This window comes from Melospiza melodia, chromosome 14 (genome assembly GCF_035770615.1).
Source record: "Melospiza melodia melodia isolate bMelMel2 chromosome 14, bMelMel2.pri, whole genome shotgun sequence".
Classification (NCBI taxonomy): Eukaryota; Metazoa; Chordata; class Aves; order Passeriformes; family Passerellidae; genus Melospiza; species Melospiza melodia.
The window spans coordinates 14,890,800-14,912,228 of record NC_086207.1 but is presented as its reverse complement, the minus strand read 5'-3'; the positions used below and the strand labels follow the sequence as shown (position 1 = coordinate 14,912,228).

Genomic DNA, 21,429 nt, shown 5'->3' with positions numbered 1-21,429 from the left:
TCAGGTTTCTTGGTTTTTTTTTTGGTTTGTTTTTTTTTGGTTTTTTTTGGTTTTTTTTTTAATGTGGTTGGTTGGTTGCTTGGTTGGTTGGTGGTTGCTTGGTTGGTTGGTTGGTTGGTTGGTTGCTTGGTTGGTTGGTTGGTTGGTTGGTTGGTTGGTTGGTTGGTTGGTTGGTTGGTTGGTTGGTTGGTTGGTTTTTCTGGTGGTGGATTTCCCCTCTCTCCCTTCTTTGCTGCAATATTTGTGCTGTAAGCTGCAGCAGATAACATGACAGGTTTTCACCTGGATGGCTCCTTACCCCTTTCCTATTTTCTTGTGGGTATTTTGTACCTTCACAGATGGGATTGAACCATTCACCACTGTCAATATGCCACAGTAGCTAAACCCTTGTTTACTGCCAGGCTGGGCCAACTGTGGAATATAAATGTGCTAAGGACAAAAGGTTTGAAGCAGGGATGTATTGAGCTGTTCATATTTAAAGAAGGATTGGGAGGAAATGAAGAGTTCAGAAAGTATCTGGGTAAAAAATAGCTGCATGAAAGCTGCAGGTCTCTGTGAGCAGGATCCAGCTTCATACATTTTGCCTCATTTACTCCATTGATCTGCCCAGCACATTGTGGAGTGAAGATTTTGCCATATTTCTCTCTCTCTCTCTCTCTCTCTCTCTCTCTCTCTCTCTCTCTCCCTGTCTCTCTCTCTCTTTCTCTGCCCTTGCTCTCCAGAGCTGCAGGCTGAGTCCTGTCCATGACCCAGTGAGGAACTTCTGCCCTGGGCATCACTGGATTAAAAAATCCCTTTGTTGAAACACTCAGGGCTACTGGAGCATCACTCTTCAGTGATGCTTTGAGGGAAATAGTGCTTGTTTTAGAAATGCTAAAACAAAAAGCCTTATGGATGCTGAGGGGTTTTTGTTGGTTTGACTCTGGCAGAAGCAGCTTTTCCATCCATTTATCAAGCTGCCTGCAGCTGCCATTTCAAGGCTGATGAAGACATAATAAACAGTAAGCCAAAAAAAGTCATTCGAAAGGTGCACCCAGACCAGTTTCATAAATAAAAGATCAGGGGCAGTGGGGGGAAGAGAATGAAAAATCATCAGTGCAAGTTCTGACTTTCCTCTGCTGTCCATTTTATAGCATAAATTTAAATAAATGAATGGTGAAGGTTGGTGGAACCACTCTTTCATTCTCAAGTACCCTCTCTAAAACTTTATGCTTGTGAATTCATCTTTCTACAATGTCTTGCTGGCTCATGTTTTGCCAGCTACCCTCCAAAATGTCACTCCAAAATTTTTCAGGATATCTATCAGACTCTGCAGAGCCCAGAGCTCCTGGTGGGTGAAAGCTTTGTGGAATCTCCAGTGCAATATACCCCAAACCTGCTGGATGCCAGTGAGCTCAGGTGATCCCAAGTTCTACACTGCTCAGGCAGAGGTGACCTTGGGGTTTGCACTGAGCTTTAATCTTGCCCAGAGGAGCCTTTGCTGCTTCAGAAATCCCTGCAGGTCCCATCCTGTGTCAGCTGTCAGTTGTTTCTCTGGGTACAAGGACAGCTTGGCTCACTTTGGGATTAAGTGTCATTTGCCATTTTCTCTTTTCCATTTGGATTCATGGATATCAGGCAAGCTGGGAGCCTTCTGAGGCCCCTGAGGGTGTTCTGCCCATTGATCCCTGGCACATGGCAATCCAGTTATTGCTCATCTTCCTGGTCCAGCTTGGTTATCAAGGCCTGGTGGACATTCAGGCTGGAAGTTCAGGTTTGAGTTTCAACATTCTTCTCCCAAAAGTTGCGACCTCATTTCTTTGAATTGCAGGAACTTTTCTCCAGGTCTGATTCCTCCCTTAGAGGTTGGGGTCAAGGCTCATGGACTTCAGCAGATACCACAAAGATCCTGTGAGCAACAGAGAGAACAAAAAGAGAGTTGCAGCCAATAAAAAACATTGCCAGGTGAGACACGGTGAAAGAATCGGAGGAAAGTGAGGAGAAAAAGACAATCCCAGAGAAACAGAGAAAAGAATGGAAAAGGAAAGAGAGAAAAATCATTAAAAAAAAAGAAATTATTAAAGAACTGAAATGAGAATAAGGATGAAATAAAAGAGAAGAAAGGGAAGTAGAAGGAAAGGTGAAGACAGAAAAAAGGTCCAATAATATGCATAAAGAAAAATATCTGCTGGTTTCCATTTTTCATTAATGCTTCACCAGATGGAGACGGTATCAACAATAATAGAACCTCTGAGCTGCAGAACAATAGGTGAAATAATTCAAGCACCACTTTCAGATTAAAAAACAGTGAAGAGAGTTTGATTTATTTCCCAGTGTTTCTTTTCTTTCCCTATATATAGAAAATAACCTCATCCACTTACTCAAGTTCTGTGGCTCATCACCACAAAAATATAAATAAAAGAATGAAACCACCCTTCAGCACAGACAGAAAATAAATCAGAGGCCTCAGTGCATTTTCATTGTTGCAGCTGGGTCCTGTCTTCACATTTATTTATCTTTAAATTTCTCCTTGCACTCCAGAGACCACATCCCATAAAATGCCGGGTTAACAAGTTAACCATGAATAATTCATGAGATAATTATAAAACATTTACACTAGAACATTATTATCTTGCAACTAAAAAAAACCCAAATACTTAATGTCCTCCAACATTAATGATAAACCTCTTGTGACTGCAATGTTCTTTATCACTAAAATTAAATGGAATTAATCTTCAATTTGCTTTGTTGCCTACTAGCAGAGAATCACAGGGAAAAAAACACCCCCAGGTGATGTGGAAAGAAAAATACATGAATACATACACATATTTGTGTGAGTGTGTGTTTGCACACACACATATATGGGATTCTGACACATGCCCAAAGAGGAGATTCAGTTTTAGTCTTTCTCCCCCAAACACACTCTGAGGCTGGAGGGATGTGAGGTTTTAAACTAAAGGAACTGACTCAGAGCACATGTGGAAAGGACAAACACAGACCTGCAGCACTCTGTGCCCAGAGGAACTGTGCCTTACCAGGTTTTCCCATTGCACAGGTGGTGTTTGGTCAGATCCTGTTCCCAAAGTAAACCTAGAGCTTACTCTGAAATTAAAATAATAATAAATCTCAGTTTTGCACTGGTGTCACCAAGATGACAATTTGGGCTTGTACACATATTTACAATTAAGGCTGTCACGTGTGTGGCTCTAAAGCTCCTACAAGAACACCACCAATAATGCACAGCCAGCATGACAGCCCATTAGGACTCCTGCAGTTCTACTCTGCATAAAAGCTCCTCTGCCTTCCCTCTGGACACGAGGCCAGGGAAATGTTGGGAAAATTCTCCAGCCATCCTTCAGCCCTTCGCTGGTGATCCCCTGAGGGCTTTAATGGGCACACACAGAGAAACCTCCAGAAGGTTTTGCTTAGAGCACAGAAACTGTCAGCCTGTAGCTAGAGAGACCTGGGTTATCCAGCAATGACTTCTCCTCTCCCTCAGGAGCTCAGGATAATGGAACAACTCTGAAGCAAATCTCCACCAGAGAACTCTTTCTGTGAGTGTGCCCTGCCATGGAAAGGAGCCAGCAAACCCTGGGCTGGCACTGCCAACTCCAGCTACAGCCCCTGGGGAACCCAGGGCAAAGGAAAAACCTCCCTCAGGGAAAATGCAGGAAACTTTCTTGCTGCTCTTTCTCCCTTCCTCCCTCTTTGAATGCAGCCAATCCACAGAGAAAACTACCTGTGCCTTCTCACAGACACATTTGCACCCAGGCTGAGACACTGAAAGCTTTTGTGCATGGAACAGAAGGCCAAGGGTTCCTCTTCCTCACAGGATTATTAAGAGGTCACATATGGGAATTCAGCAGCTCCATCTGCCTGACAGCCAAGAGCAAGGGCTGGAAGCACCCCCTGCATGCTCTGAATCCATGAAAATATCCCAGGAGATTTGGCACTAAGCTGATGGTCAACAAAACTACCCAGAGCCCACGGCATTGCAGTTTGATTTAACCATGCACGCTTTTGTTAAAGGATTAGGAGGACTCTATCATTGTGACATTTGAATTGTAATTGAAAACCAGTCTCTCCCACACACTTCACTGGTCTGGGACCTGGGAGGAGAGGTGTGTGTGTGTGTCTCTGAGGGGTGTGCACATCTAGCAGCTGCTTTGGGGCAACAAAAGGGTTCACAGCCCCAAAGAACCCTGTTTACCTCCCATCACACGTCAGCCCAGCAAACAACCTGGGATTTTACAAAGCAAATGGACACAGTGAGGAACTCAAGTTGGAATTTCAATCATCTCTGCAGAGCCCATTTAGAAATCTGTCTGCTGTACGTTAGTGTCAACAAACACTCAGGAAATTCCATCTCTGCATCAATTTGCAAAATAGAAAAAATGCTTCATGAACAGCAGTATAGTCCTGTGTACACAGCTGCCAGTGGCTGCCCTCCAGGGTGATTCTTGTAATTTTCTGTATTTTGCTCAGCAAGATGTCATTTATCATGAAGACTATCATCAATACATGAGCTGAGGATGAACAGGTAAGCAGGTCTGTTATCCCCAGCCCTAAGCACAGAGTTTTGTTTTGGATATTCTTGTCTGGGTACCTAACTCAGCTGCACAGCACACAGATCTGCAGTCAGGAGTGGGGAGGCTTGGATTTCCAGACCCTCCTGCCAGGGATGGAGGGATGCAACCCCAATACCTCACTCTGAGCCCATCACAGACTCTCTAAATGGAGCTCAAGGGCTCCATTTCTGAGCATCCATCTCAGTGTTTGTGTTACTGCGCAGTGCTGGCATTATGAAAGCAGCAAGGCTGTCTGTGAATGGCTGTTTAGGCTGTCTGTGTGATCCTGCAGCTCAAAACCACTAACCATGGTGCTAGAGCTTGCCCAGGTCCCTCTCACATATGCAGCTATAGACTCTTCCTTAAAGAAGTTACTCTGTAAGGGAAGAGCTGGTGTCAGCAGGCAGGGAAAGGAGGGGACAGAGATGAGGAATCTTGGCTGATCCTACAGATTGTGAGTGTACCAAGAGCTGAGCTCAGTGCCAGCAGCTGGTTAGAGATGCCACAGAGGGGACAGCCCTTCAGCTGGTTGTGCACAAGCACAGAGCCCCAGCCTGATGCCCGAGGAGCAGGGCAGCACAAGGAGATGTGTCTGAGCTCAGGCATTTGCTCCTGTTCTCCCTGAATGCCTCTCCCCAACATCTGAGGCCATCTGAGTGTGAAAGCCTCCCAGGGAAAAGAGCTGAAGGCTGCAACATTCATTTCTCTCTGTGAGGACAAAGGGAGGATGGAGTCCAAGCTGTTTCTCCTCAAATCACCAATCAATCAAGCAGCTCTGGCGACGTCACTATCCCTGGCACTGGGACCTAATTTAAAATTACCTCAAATCTGAAAGATTGATTTTCACCATCAGCATTTAATGTCTGCTGTATCTTTCTTTTCCCAGCAGAGAAGAAAAAAAGAAAGGAGGAGAGAGAGAGGGAGAAGGAGATGGTTCAGATTCAACTGCAATTTAGCATTCATTTGCATTTTTAAATTAGTTAAGCTGTGGACCGTTGCAAAGCAATGACAGAGAAATTCTGTAATAATTAGTCTGCTGGGAGTGTAGGAATGGCTATACAGGCGGGTTTCACTGAAAGAGGGAGCAATATCCCAATGCTCAAACTGGGATTTGCACAGGCAAATTTACTCTCCCTCATACGGGGCCAGCTCCAGCTCAGCAGACACAGAGAGCTCCAGCTCAGACAACTTCATCTGCTCCAGACACGGGCTGCAGCCAGTGGGGAGAGAGGGGTGTGCTCAGACCGTGATTCATCTAAACCTGATGGAGAAATCTGAATCAGGCCAGATGATTAGATACCTGGAATGGGGTGAGAGCAATCTCACCACTGTTGTTTACAACATAATCTTAAATTCTTCAGCCTCTGTGTGTGTGTGAGCCTCTCCTCAGTGGGCTCCACACACCTGACCCCTTCTCCCTTCCTTCTGCCACGATTCTCTTACTGTCTGTAAGGAGATAGATCCCTAAATAGAGTGGAAAGCCATCATTACCTCAGATCTGACAGTGAGTGCTCAGGGAAGAGAGAAAGGAAGGATCAGGATGAGAATGAGCTGAAGGAGCCCCAGTTTTGCCACCCTTGGCTCACAGGGGGGATTTGGCAGCACTTCACTGTACAGTGGAAGGTGCTGCATATTCAGCAACCTGGGCCACTGATTGTGCAATGCATCTCACCCTCGCTGTTTGAGTGAGTGAATATTGTAATTCCTCCTTCTTTGGGTGGCAGAACATGGCAGCACAAATGCTCACTTTGCTCAGCAAGGGGAAGAGCCCAGTGGTGACTAAACATGGCTTCAGAAATACTCACATCCGACCATCCTGAGAGGAACGGTGGATTTGTCTTTACAAACAAGCTGTGGGTCTGCTGGTAGGTAAAGCCAGCTCTGGAAGGTGAAAGAAACAATGGGAAGGATTCCACTGATTGGTGAATGGAAAAAAAGATATTTGCCTTTACAAATAAACTTCAGGTTTGCTGATAAATGAAATTAGACATTGAGAGATGAAAGAAACAATGGGGAATAAAAACCCCTAAATTTCATAAGAATTAAAAGTTAAAAGGGAGGGTTATACACTGGAGGGAAATCTTTGGGAAATCTTCGGTATCAGGCATATCAGGGAGTCTGAACTTCTCAAGTACCTCAGCCAATGAGGAAAGAGAGAAGGGAAGTGCAGCTGTGAAATTGGGATAAAAAGGAGGCTGCGTGCTCCAAAAATTGGAGAGATCCCAGGGGAATGCTCCATGGCCTCTCCCTTTATTCGAATAAAGCAAGAAATGACTCCTCTGTCTCCTTTTTTGGACATAAACCTCTGGTGTTTGTGGATTAATTTTCCTAACAATCCTGAAAGCAACTCTTCATCACCCATCACATTTTCTCTGCCTTGCATTATTTCGCTGTCCTTTGCTTGCCCTGCTCCAAAAGCTGGCATCTGTTTCTCAGTGTGACTGCTCCTTTTTGCTTAAGTTGTCCCTCTGGGTGAACAGAAGCAAAGGAACATTCAGTGAATTTCCTGAAATCCTCCCCCTGGTCTGAAACATCAACCCTCAGTACATTTGTGTTTACATTTGTTCAGAAGTGTGAACCCATCCTCTTCCAAAGCAGCATCAGCCCCAGCAGCTCAGCAGGAGCCATGGAATGGTTTGTTTTCTCTCAGACATAATTTGGGGTTGCAGAGCATCCCCATTTTACAGACATTTAGTCTATAATGGTGTGCCATGTGCATATATATAGGAAACAGAATGAAATTACTTGAAAACCACTCTACCTGCATCAAATGCATTAACTCTATGACCACAAAATAGACACCCCATTATTCTGACAGCAAAGTGAGCAGAACTGGATTTCCCTGAAGGAACCCAAACCTTTCCAGTTTTATTACCTTGTCACTCTGAGTTTTTGTAGATATCAATCACAAAGGTACATTTTGTTTCAGGGTGGACTTAAGTGACTTGATCCAAACTATCTCTTTTGAGGACAGAAGAGCAAGAAGATGAAAGCTAAAATAAATAAATGGCTCTACTTATATTATGGATAACAAAAGCAAAGTGTGCTCAGTTCCACATTTGTTTAACTTTTGGGGCTGGCATTTCTGGAGTGTGTTCATCCCATCAAATTTCCAGTTTGTCCCATCACATCATTGGCTCTCATATACAACAACTGTCATTGCCTTTAAAAATTCAAGTTTCAAGTTTCTTGCTTGCTCATCTGTCATTTTGTTACTAGCCACATGTCCAGACTGAGGTAAAAGCACTTCCTAGGATCCTCTGTGCATTTTCCCTTAGGATGTTCTTACTTTCTTCCTCTGGCAGAGAGCAGTTGTGGGGTTTGTGCTTTGCAGCTCTGTGAAGGCTCTGGAAAGGTTTTTTTAATCAAGTGTACAGGGGTGCATGGATCAAACCTGCCAGTGCAGCTGAACTCTGTGTTGGTTTCCTCTCAACTGACCTGCAGCATTTCTGGGTTCCTGTTGCAGTCACTGGAGAGAGAGACACCTCCCAAGGGCCATTTGTCTCATCCCAAGGTTGCTGTCCAAGAGAAATGAGAAATTTCAATTTCTGAAAGTCACATTTTTGTCCTACCAACTACAGAGCAAACCTATACCCTTGTTTAGACCAGAAACCAGCACTCAGGCATTACATTTAGGCCAGGGGAATCCACCCAAAACACCTGTGTATGTTTCCCTAAATACATAGGAATGGACCCATTCCAGCTGTTCATTCCTGAGCCTTTCACAGAAGCATCACCTTGGGAAGGACACTATTTTCAGACAGAACCAAGCCAGTCCAGATTTCCATTTACAAACTGCAAGCAAACCTCCCCATCCCTCACACAGGCTGTGATTACGATGGTGTCTCCCCTGAGGGGCAGCTTGTGCAGAGACAAGAGTGAAAGGAGGCAGAAAGGAGATGAGAGAAGAAGCTCCACTGTGCACCAGGGGTGAGGACACATCTGCATTATAACCTCCCTCCCTCGGAGACTGAATTATAGGGAAGCCTTTCTGAAACATCACTAACCATCCCAAGGCTGTCAGAGCAGCTCCCTGCGGTATTTCTCTGCCGCTGTTTCTTTGCCTTTTGCTCCCAGCGTGGTGCTGGAGTCGGGCAGAGAGGTTGGAGGGGCACAAGGGCCATTCCCAGCGCCCTCTGACACTCCCCAGACCCCACCCGCTGAGGCACAGCCGTCTATAATGATGTTTTGCTGGATATTTCCATGGGTACGGAGGTCTACAATGATGTTTTGCTGGATATTTCCATGGGTATGGATGTCTATAATTATGTTTTTCTGGATATTTCCATAAGTGTAACGAGCAGTTCAGCTACACCACAGCCCCAGAAAGTACTTTTCCATAAAAATAAGATCCTGTAAAACCTGTACCTTTAGAGACAACCCCCAGCCTGACATAGCCCCAGTCTCTCTATTTTACAAAATAAAGGCTTCAGTGTTCATTCTGGGAGTTTTGCTGTGTTATCTGTGTTATCTGCGATTGTCTTGGAAACCCAGCTCACCCTGAGGCCAGCTATTAACATCTTTCAGCATAACAAAAGCCTTTATTGTCCCGCTATTTCTCATGCATTCTGTCAAGACACGCAGATGAATGAGTTACCAGGGGGTAAGTTTGGGTATAAATTTACAAGGCCTCTACTCCATCATAATTGTCTGTATTCATATTCTCATTCTTCATGCTCATCCAGATGTACTTGGAAGTGATTTGTCCTCAGGAACAAAAAGGGGTTGGTTACTTTGCATCTGCTCTGTGGAAACAAAGGAAGGGATGTCCTGGGGCTCCTTGAGGAGAAGGTGAAATCCTGGGAGGTCACCCACAAACCTTCCCTGGGAACTGCCCTTCCTTCTGTGGCATCCATCACGTCTATTCCACGTTGCTAGAAAAGGTTTAGTGCAAACATGAAAACAGATATTTAGTGCGAAAGACAATCTTCATCCAAGCAGCTGAAGCGTTTCAGTTGGAAGAAGATGTTTTAGCAGGGAGAAAATACCAAATGGGGTTTTCTACACCAAAATCCTTGACACTCTGCACATATGAGCAACCATCCATAAAGGACATGCATTTTACATCACCACAAGACTCTTCTTCAAGCACAGCTATAACATTTCTCCAGAGATACAACCCAAGAATACTCCACAATCTGTATTTCTGCATGTGCCCCAAAGCTTTTGTTGTGTGACTGTGATGGCTCGTGGGCATGATTTGCTCACATTCCCAGCTGACAGCCAGGCCAGGAAAATCTCACTGCTTATACATGCTCCCTGATTCCTTTTATTATTTAGAGGATTAACTGAGAATCCCACAATGGCTCCAATGACTGTTGTGCTCTCAATGAAGTAGCAAATAATTGAAAACACTAAACACCCATTATAACTGGTAAATGGCAATACAATCCCAGGCAGGGAAATATTAGAGGACTCAGCGACCTGAGAGAAGCCAAATATAATAAAGATCATCTTCAGAGAGATGTGCCATGAAGGGCACTTATCTCTCTGCAGCAGCTCAGTGCACCCTTCTAACCCAGGGTGACTTTTCATCGTGGATGAGGACAAAACCAAAAAATTCCCCAAGTCCAGCTTGGACACACACATGTAAATTACTCAGTGCTTCTCTGCCATGCGAGTACACTGATTTAGTCATCTGCTCACACCAGCAGCCTTGCTTACTTTATTCTTTCTGACTGCTCAGCCAACCCACCGATGCTGGGATTGTTCTGTGATTGTGAGTGCCATATGGTGCCCTAATTATTGCAGTGCTTGGTGTACCAACGTGTTAGAAACTCGAGGTGTGGGGAGAGGAGCAACAAGGAGAGGCAGGCATGGGGAGGGACAGGCTTGCTCAGTGAGCAACATTTACTACAAACAGCTCCAGGATGCCAAGTGCCACATCCAGGAAACCAAAATAGTGGGCATAAGAATACCAAAAACATCATCTGCCTGGGGTCTCACTGCAGAAATGTGACTGGGGCTGGATTTTATTTCTCTTTTAGTTTAGATATCCCTGTGGCAAGAGAACATGACTGTAGTTTATAGGAATAGAAAAGTACAATGTTATTCAAGATTATGACATTGTTGCTCTAATTTGTAAAAAGAAAGGAGGAGGAGCAAAAGGAGGATATACAAAAGCTAGAGAACATGACTGTAATTTACAGGAATAGAAAAGTATAATGTTATTCAAGATTATGACATTGTTACTCTAATTTGTAAAAAGAAAGGAGGAGGAGCAAATAGAGGATGATACAAAACCCTTGGGCTGGATTCCCTTTCTGGTTTACACACATACAGGACTGGAAAAGTCCATATTAACAAGGGAATTAAAATGCAGCATTGAATTTGCATTGCTAAAATAATGCAAGATTTAAGAGGCATAATCATAAAACAGTTTCTCCATGAACTTCCTCTTTTACATTCAGTAACTTGGTCAAACCCCCTCCCTTGTTCAGATTTTACTGATAAAAAATCTAACTAAAGGCTTTAGAGTAAGTGTGGGTTTGTACCATTGGAGGGGATAATAGGTTTTGTTCTAAAAGCAATGTGCTTTTCCACAGTGGTTCTACAGTTGTGGATGTTCAAGGGCAGAATGGACAAGCAGCTACAAGAGGAACCCAGGGAATCTTGCTGAGAATCACATCAGCCTTAGGAAATTCTGAGCTGACTGTACTCAGAGAGTAAAAATGTTATGGAAGAAGATTAAACAGGTTTTTTTCTATTCTTATTCTTCACCAGGTGTCTGCTTATGGCCCCTGCTGAAGACCCATTACTGATGCTGTCAGCCTCCCCTGAAGGCTCAAAATATCCATTTCCCAGTGACCTTACAGACTCAGCTGCACCACGAACATCTCCCATACACTGCAATTCTGATGAGGAAACAGAAGATGGTGAAGATTATTCACCAGAAAGGAACTCTCTGCATTCCTGCCAATGCCCTGAGCAGTAAACAGAGACAAAATGCTGCAAAAATTACAGACCTGGCCCTTGGCACAGTGATTCTCAAAATTTTTCCACAAACTGGATATGGTTTACAGGATGGACAGAGCAAATTCCAGAGTGCCAAATTCACACTTTATGGTGGAATGAGGAGGTGTTCCTCCAGGAGTAAAACACCTAATTGACCCATAACCTATCAGTGAAACAATAGAGAATAAAATTCCCAGTATAATTGGGTTATAAATCATCCCTTTGATACCAGGACCTAGCAATTTATTTTGAGTATCTGAGTGTTTATTCTGAGGAAATACAGTGCTTTAGCTATATTTAAACGCTTTGGCTGGTGCTTAGAGGGGAAAAATGACAACTGTGCACAGTGATTTATCTCTCCACTTTACTTGGACTGTAAAGGTGTGAAGACAGAGCTTTTAAAGCAATCCTTGCAGGGGCCCACAGGCAGTGTGCCAGTGCTGGCCCTCCTGGCTCCCACTCAGAACAGCTGGTGATGGGCAACCACCTCCATCCTCTCCAGATGCCTGCAATAACTGCTGGATTTTCACTGCTCTTTGAGGACCATTTTGCCCACAGAAATTTATCAGTCAGTGCCTCACACAATAAAATTTCACACATTTACACACCATCTCTCAGGTCACTAATATTCCCTTGCAGTCACGATTTCTCTAGGTTATAGGAACATTTTCAGAAGTGTTTGGGTGCACAGTGGACACAGGGCATGGTCATTCCCCATTGTCCTGGTTTGGGAGGCACTGTCTTTACTTCCTCAGCAGAGGAGCAGAAATGGATGTTTCTGGAGAAATGCAGCTTCTGGAGAAAATCCTCAAAAGCAGCAGAAAACTGGTGTGACATAAAGACCAGACCTGAGCTGGGGCTGAGGTCAATAACCATGTGTGCAAATATTTGTGACAGTTTTGTTTAGGCAGACGTTTACCAGATAAAAAAGCTACTCCCACCCTCCATGGAAGGAATAGGAGCCACCTGCCAGCCCTTTCCCACAAGCACATGGCCAGGACACAGAACATGACTGGCAATCTCCTTTTCCTGACACTTATTGCCACGTTCATCCCTCCAGGCAGCAACAGCAGGGCCATCCCTGGATCTCTGCAGCTGCTCCCGGCTCACTCTGTGCCAGAACAGTGACCTCAGTGCCAGCAGACAGGAAGCAATACAGAACATCCTCCCTGTGCCATGGATTTACAAGGACAAAACGCCTTCTGTGGCTGGCTTTTCATGAGCAGAACTGCACAAAGGGAATTCTGAGGTTCAGGAAGCACCACGTACGTACCCAAAGCAGACAGCGATGCTCCCAACAGACAATGAGGCACTAAAGTCTGTGAAAAGGCAGGGGGAGAGATAAAATTTTGCACCATGCTGTTCTCTTAAGTTATCAAAGGAAATCTGGAAGCACTGGGCTCTAATTGCAAATTTGGTCATGGAAATGCAGCTCTAGGGAAAAAAGGAACTAAGAATTAGAGCTGTTTCTAACTGAGATCATGGAGAATGGGTGAGCAGCAAGGATCTATATGATCACAGTAATCAGAAAGGATTAATCATTACTTCCCAGTTTGGGCAGTGCTGTCTAGAACTGTTTTTTTAAAGCAGATAATCCTGATGGTATATATCTTCTGATTAGCCCTTCAAAAGAATATTCATGTAACTTGGAGCTGAAGCATCTCTGCTGCAGAATTGTGATGACATAATAGGTCATTATAAATAAATAATTTATCCAAGTGAAATAAGTCCAGCTATTTAGGGCAGGTCACAGTGACAAGTTACTGTGGCATCTCTAATGTAATTTTTGCTATCTCTTAGGTCAGAAGAGCCTGTTTAATGAAAAAGCTCTTTGTAACAGCAATTTGCAAAACAATGAGAGAAATATGCACAACATGGTTTGCTGATGCAGCAGAATTTTGTCAGAGTAGGACATTGTTTAGAGGTTTACCCTGGGGGCACCAGCTGTTTTCTAAAGCACCGCTAAATGACAGAAGAAGATACATTTACACACAATGCAGGAAGGGCCAAGAATAAAACCTGGAAAGCTTTTATTTGTAAATAACAGCACAAATAGAAGAAATCTGTGAGCCCACAGATAGGATACTGATGCTAGAGAGACATTAACCATTATATATCTGCCCCTTTGTCGAGAAGAGAAAGCCTCGGGAGGAGGGAAGGAGACAGCAGCTCTTTTATCCTTTATCAGTACACAACCACCAAAGGTGCTGATGTTCACTACTTACCTTTTCATCCATTACTTCCTGTCATTTTCCTTCCTTCTAATACTGCAAACTGCTACTGATTTTTGCGACGTGGTGAGTGATGTTTGATACTTAGCTGAAATGAGAGCTGGGGGCTGAGAAGTATTAAATGCAGAGATGGCACTGTTTTAACAGGCTGTCAGCCTTAGCTGTAAGTATGCTATCAAAAATTAGACCAACAAAATTCATCAGGAGAGCAGCAGCTTTGCCAGCAGCTGCTCCAAAGGAAATAAGGAATAAGTCAAGGCAAATAACTGCTATTAGGATCAGACTAATCTGTAGATGGTGGAACCCACAGTGTCCATGAAAAACAAGAGTCCACATGAAGCCACTCACAATATCTTTAACCAGAAAGGGAGGGGGAGCAGAGAGGAAGCCTTGGAATGTTTCTTTGCTGTGAAAAGGAAGTCGGAGAAAAGGGAAGCAAGGCATCACAGCATATTAACCACAAGCAGTATGTTGGACACTTTCCTCCCACATCCTTCAAATCTGTGGTGCTGATGCTGCACAAGCCAGGCCACCCTAGATCTGACAGCAAGGAGCCAGCAGCTCCAAAATCACAGGAAAAAAGATGAGCACAGCACACAGGGAGGGGAAGACACAGAGAGAGGGGAGGAACATTGACCTGAGCCAAAATAAACAGAACCACTTGCCTGAAGGGCCCTTTGTTCTGGTACCATATGTGAGTTCTGATCACACCAGCCAGGTCTCCAGGAGAGACAATTCCTTGTACAGCATCAGCAAATTACTCCAGTCTGCAGCTGTGATTAGTGCAAGAGAGAGAAAAAGTAAATGCAATCTGGCCAATTATACACTGAGGAGAACAGGGAAAACAAACAAAAAGTCTCTGAACCTGCAGGTGTCAACACAAATGCAAAAGACTGATAAGCTTGTTTTCTTACTGTGGGGCTGTACCTGTGAGCTCAGGGCAGGGGAGTGATTCTGCCAGCAGCTGCTTGCAGGAGGGCAGTGCACAGCACAGGGGTCACCCCAAACAGTCTTGGGAAGGCAGAACCACAGGGTTCCAGTATTTAATATTTGTTTTCCCGTTCTTTTATCTGCAGCCAAGTGTTGGCAGTCACATGGGAAGAGACAATTGTATTTCTGTCAATGGCTGCAGCATATCCTGCAAAATCCTGCATCACAGAGTCTCCAAAGCCAGAGAGTCAGAGAGTTTGAGGCTGAACACACTGAGGAAAATCTGGAGGAGATTAACACTTTATGGACCTATCACAAGGACTGGAAAGCCCCCAACCTGTTTTATTCTCTCAGTTTTTTCCCTCGAGCACAGCTCAGCCTGTTCCACTGCACAGAACACACACAGACCCCCTCAGAACTGCAGCTGCAGTGAGCTGAGCACCAGGGCAGGCAGGGCCAGGGCTGACCCAAACCAGCAGATTTGAGACCTGCTCCTACCAGGCACAGCCCTGAGTGGAACAAGAGACACAGCAGAGGAGCCTCTCTTTGCTGTTGCTGATGGAATGAAGTGTTACTGCCCACTGAGACTCTCCCTGTGCTCTGCTGTTCAAATACAACCATTACTCCACTCTCAGCAGTGCTTTGTGCCTGGCTCAGCCCAGGGGCTGCTTTCTCTGCTGTGTCTGATCTTGCATTGCCACACAACCCACAGGAACTGCTCCAGCCAGACCTCAGCAGACCATACAGAACAGGCCAAAATCACTGCATTCCCCACCTTGGAACAAAGGCGAGGTCTGGAGGGAAGAGATGCTCCAACTTGTTTTCTAAACAGATTCTTTTCACACTTTCCAATCTCTCACTCCAAGCTTCATAAATACCTGCAGGGTCAAAGTCCTGTCCTCAGGAGCTGGAGCAGTGACCTGGATATGTGACATCAATACAAAGTCCTTTCTTTGGAAGGAATTGCCTCCAGTACAATCTTTTGCTCATTCAGTCTTCTGTCTCCTTCAAGCAAAATCTGCCAGAACTGTCTATTTCCAATTTATTTTTCCTTCTTTCTTCTCTTCTTTATTTTATTTCATGTGTTGTCCCAGCCTCCCCTCTCACAGGTGTTTCCCTGGGGAAATTCATGTCCCTTGTACTTTTTACTCTGTGCACATAATAGAACATTATCTGCATAATTTACCTTACACCACATGTTGTCTTCCTTCTGGCTAAGTGTTTACCTAAAATAAATATATATCCTCATCATGTACATGGTGAAAAAGAGCCAAAGAGCCTGTCCTATGTGAGAACTTCATGATATCCAAAACCTGAACCACCAAGAATGGGTTAGCTCAGTCCTTCAGGTCAAAGCTAACTGCAAAGCTGATCCTCCTCCTCCTGCCTCTCTCTGAATTTTTCAGTGTCCCATTCCTTGTGTAGATATAATTAAATCCCCACAAGGTGAATCCAGATAAAATCTGGAATTTAAATACAGCACACTAATTCAAGGGATTTTAATGAGATAAATAAATTAAAAAAAAAAAAAAAAGAAAGAAAAACCTCTTCCTTTAACACTTTTATCACACCTCTGCATGGCAGGGTATAAACAGCAGCAGATTTGTGGAACTGGGCAGGGCAGAAACATTTTCCATAGATTAATTATCATGAGTAAAACACCAGATCACAGGGCAGAGATGTTGCTCCCATGCTTCCCTCCCAGAGGCACAGTGCAGCTCTCAGTGTGCAGGGCAGCTGACACAGCACCTGGCCATGTTCTGAAGTTAAATGTGCTGGGGCTGTTGTGGTCCAGTCAACACAATCTGCAGCCAGCTCCTCTCACAGTCTCCTGAGCATGAGCACAGCATTGGTGCTTTGCTGATGCTGCTGAGGCTTCCTGGTATTTGTAGCTATCAGCAAGAAAATTTGACAGGAAAACATAACAAAATTTTGAAGCCTGAGGTCTTGTAGCAAGTTTGAATCATGGTATATCAGGGTGAAAAACATGCCCTGGATACTGGAATATTTATTTTTAAATTAGCACGATTAAAAGTGAATGTGATGTTTCTTTGTTTCTTCCCATTTTCCCTTGTGATGATTTCAAATGTGCCCCAGTTTTGTTCTTTACACAACACCCTTATGGTCCCTATTTTGTTTCATCTGTTCACCAGCAGGAGAAGAGCCTAAGGCTGGAAGGTGCTGGGCCTCCCCATGTGAGGACTGAGTTGTAAATTTGCAAATAACAGGAAAATTCAAGTGCAAGGTGTGGAATTTCCACCAAATCCCTCACACTTACACTTTCTATGGATATTTTTGAATGGGCTGAATTATGTTTGGAGATTTTCTATGTCTCCAAGTGCCATTTCTAAGACCAATTCCCTAAGCTCAGGTGTTTGGTACCACTTCAGATAATCAAGCAATTCCCACTGAACTTCTGTAAGTGCTGGGTGTCCAAAAGCCCAGTGTGGACATCCCGGATAATTTGGGAATTCGTAGTAGCATTAAAAGTATAGACACCTGGATCTCTCCCTAAATTAACCTCTCTCCAGGTTCACACCTGTCTTTGTGATGGCCACTGAGTGAACCTCAGGCCATGGGGCTTTGTTTAGGGGATCACACCCACCAGCAGATTTGTGGCAAAGGAGAAGATGCTTGACTACCTGCAGGGCTGAAAGCTCTCCAGAAGCTTTGCTGTCCCATCCAGTGTCACTGTTTGTGCATCCCATGGTGCCTCCTTTCTGATTTCCTTCGACCAATTTCCATTTCACAGGGGAAGAGCCTGAGCAAGGCAATGTGAGGTTTGCCTCACTAACAAACCCACTTAATTCCCTGATGCATTGTCACAAGACTAATGGCCTATTTTAAAGAGCATCCCTGTCAGGAGGTGCCTTTTTAAAAGGATTCTCACAGTGCAATTAGGCAGCCCTTACATCCAAAAATTACAGCATGGGAGGAGAGATCTTGATCTCAATGCACCAAATCTGGATTTTATTGAAGACTTTCAGAGCTGGAAAATGTCACCTGCTGGAGTCAGCTGCAAAGTCCACACATTGAAAAAAAAAAAACCCAGTCTGTTTCCCTTCTTTGAGAGTAATGGTCCTTTGTGAATTTTTATGTTTTAGTAGAAGAACTCAAACCAAACTCAAAAGCTGTGGAAAATCAACCTGTTTTCACTACAGGCTCTTTGATCCTCTCTAAGCCTTTGAGGTTCCAACCCAGGGAGTGACACAAACATGGGGAAGGGCCTTTACATGACCTCAGTGGAAGAAGCAAGGCAGGTTTAACCCAAAACACATCAAAACTTTTCAAAGCTCTCCATCTCCTCTCAACATCAGCTGTTCCTTACAAACCTTCTTTTGAAGCCAAAAGCCACAGTTAGGAATTTCCTCAGAGGAAAGATGTTTTTTCTCTGTCCTTGTTTTTCATATCCACCATTCTCCCTGCACAACAAAAGCTTCCATCTCATGTGCTCACCAGGGCCAAGAAGACAGTGTGAAATAAGATCCTGTGCCATCAGGAATATTCTGAGGACCCAGACTTGCATTGCTCTTTGTCATACTTTCAGTGGGTGTCTCATTGTCACTTCTATGTCTGTCTCAGAGTGGGATCCAACAGAGGTGTCCTTCAGGAAGTGGAATCACACTGACCTGCCTTATTTCATTTCCTCTGTGTTTGGGCAAGTGTGGTATCAGTAATGGGGAGAAGATGTCCCTGTGATGTATCAGCACAGAGCTAATTCTGATGGGCTGGCTTTCCTTCAAAGCACATGAAAAAATCTCCAAAACAAAGTTACAATAGGAAAAGGTGAAAAAAGTGACAATTAGACCCCCATTTGCTCATTTGGAAGCCCATGTCCAATATCAGCCACCTTGTTGCTTTGTTGGGACAAAAATACCACAGTTCCACCCCCAAACACTCTAATGCCAAAGTCAGGGTCTGTGGGACTGGGTAATTCCAGTGACACCCTGATTCCTTGGAACAGCTGCCAGTGCCCACTCAAAACACTCAAATGTCAACCCTTGCAGCAGGGATGATGGGCTGGGGTCATCTCAGCAGTAACAGCTGTCCTGGAGATTTAATGACTTGGAGAAAGAACCAGAGTTGTGATAAAACTTAATAGTTTAATAGCATCTTCTGAAAGACAACAGATAAATTGCCACAAGAAGAAAATTATTTGCCACCAATTTCTGCCTTAGTTTAAATTCTCTTTCTACAAGTGTAAGGTGGTGATGGGAATTTGTCATGAGCTATAAGCAAAGGTAGCTGATTTATTTCCCTCAGCTCGTATCAATAAAACCTCAGTTTTATCCCACTGGGGGCACTGGACCTCAACCAAAAAAAAACCCAAAAAAGAATTGCAGACATTTCAGAGGAGAGAAATGAGAACTATCAAAGACCATGATCTATGTGGGGCAACGAGGGAGCTGCTGGTTCAGGCAGAGGAGAGAAAAGCACTGGAGAACATGAGAAAAACACTGGAGAGAGCATGAGAGCCATCAATTGTTTAAGGGTTGTTGGAAAGAGGAAGGAAATAATCAGTTTGCCACAACCAGGTGGCAAGCACAAGAAATGATGGGCTTAAGTGACAGCAAGAGCTATGAGGGTTAGACTTCAGGAAAAGCTTCCTAATGGTGAGGGAAGCAGGGCATGGAATAGATTGCCTGAGGCGGGGCAGTCTCACTGTTGGAGGCTTTTAAAGAACAAACATCCATCAGAAATTATAAAGATAGATAGCTGGTCCTTGCTAGAGGGGAGAAAAATGGATAAAGAAAACTCTTAAAATCTCTTCTCACCTGTTTTTTTGTTTTTCTCTGATCCTATAAAACCACTAAAGAGACCCCAGCCCACGCAAACTCCCAAGGATGTGGTCAGAAAGAACTAGAGCAAAGTCTCCTGCAGAGTCCTCATAAACCTCTCAGCAAGCCAGGGGGCTGCCCAGGATAGCCCACAGTGTGGGTTATCACACCAAGGTGATGAGTGAACCTCTGCCACTTCATTTTGCATGATGTTTAAACCCTGGACTAATTTTCAGTAATACAATTTGTTTCATTGATACCTCCAAAACTACCTGCATGGTGGAGCCACTGAAATGTGCTCCTCTGCCAGCTCAAACTTTGCACTGCAGAGGTTTTTATACCCTGGAGTAGCTTCATAACTGATCACACGAGGGAATGGTCCTGCCAGTATCAGATAAGGCCCCTAAAAGAGAAAGGCAACACTCCCAGGGTCCAGTGCCTGTGTCCCTGTGATTACTGCAATATAAATATAGTTTTGTTTGTCTGGCTGATCTTTTCCAGTCTGTTTCTCCATATCAGTGTCAGAGATAGGAGCTCTCAGGGGCCCTCTGAATGTGATTACCTTTCTTTCTGCACAGAGAACGAGATTCACTTTCAGAGAGGAGATTCACTTTCAGCCCAGGTCCTGTTGTCAATAGCCCAAATTTAGTCACTTTTATCTGTATGATGAGGAATGTGGACTCTACCATGGTTGTTTCAAGCACATTTTGATAATAATTTTCTTGCAACTTCATGCAAGGGGAAGCAAGGTTTGCTTTATCTCCCTGCCAGAAAACAGGAGGTCCTTAGGGAGAACTGCCCAAGGTTTCTCTGCCCAGTCTCTCTGTGCCACCCTTGGTTTGCCCACCTACACTGGCACAAGAATTTTCCTACTTTGCAATTGCAACCTCAAAGCCAATCTATGCTCTTTTCATGGTTTCAGAAACATCCACTCATTTTGCAAGTGAGATTTTCTTCCCACGCCTGCTAGGGAATTCTTCTCTGTCTTGATGTGCCAAGTGCCATTCTTTTTCTGCAAGCTTTTCCTTAAAATGTGCCCTATAAAAGCCAGGACCTGCCATGCACCCTGAAGTGCTCATGAGCCCTGTGCCATGGTGATCCAGGCTTCACCATGCAGCAGAAAAAAGGGAATATTGCACAAAGCAGCACCAGAAGCCAGTGGCTCTAAATACGGTATGAGTCCTGCAAGTGTCCTGTGCAGGGCCAGGAGCTGAACTCCAATGACCCTTGCGGGTCCCATCCCACCCAGGGTATTTTATGATTCTATGATTTAAACAGTTGTGTACTATTCCCCCAGAGAAATTCAGCAGGACTCAATTTAAGGCCATAGAGTTGTTTCACTAATATTGGAATGAAATCTTCTCCTTTTTACTTCATTAAAAGCTTCAGGCAAGAGAGATCAAGTTTGACCTTAACATCATTCTGTTTCAAACATCATATAGTCATGGTGAACAAGCTGGAAGGAGAGGCATTTATTTAATGTATTTATTTGTGTGGTATTATGAAATTTGAGATCCAGAGACTGAAATCCTACTCTCCACAGTCCTGTGTACACATTGGTAAATACAGATTTTGCACCATGAGAAGAAACACATTGAGTTATGCTGGATGGTGAAAACAAATATTATCATTGCAAAGCAGCAAGGTGGGGAACGAGACAGAATGAGAGAGACAAATTAAATTATATATCCAAGGACAGACAGGAAACCCCTGTCACAGCAGGGAGCTGAACTCACATCTGTTCTGTTCCAGCCCAGCACCTTTTTACAAGGAACTTCGCTCAATGTGCTTCATTTGTGGTCAACATTCCAACCAGGGAAAAGAAGAAACAAGGAAATACTGCAGGGACTTTAACCCCACTATTGAGCACTTTTCATAGTGTCTAGGTAGTTAAGTTTAGTCTTTAATAATGTATGACAGAAAGCAATTTAAACCAGGAGAGGCAGGAGCAGGGCAGGGGAGGTAGAGGTGAGTGCTGAAGAGCACAAG

General features: G+C 44.1%; 1 long non-coding RNA gene across 1 annotated transcript in view; it reads right to left on the bottom strand.

The window, feature by feature from the left end:
• Positions 1–137: 137 nt before the first annotated feature.
• LOC134424564 (uncharacterized) overlaps positions 138–21,429 on the bottom strand; it is a 112,454-nt gene continuing 91,162 nt past the window's right edge. The window contains exons 2-3 of the long non-coding RNA XR_010029453.1: positions 7,986–8,065; positions 138–1,888 (exon numbers count right to left, since the gene is read on the bottom strand). This is a non-coding gene — a long non-coding RNA (uncharacterized LOC134424564). The remainder of the gene's footprint in view (positions 1,889–7,985; positions 8,066–21,429) is intronic.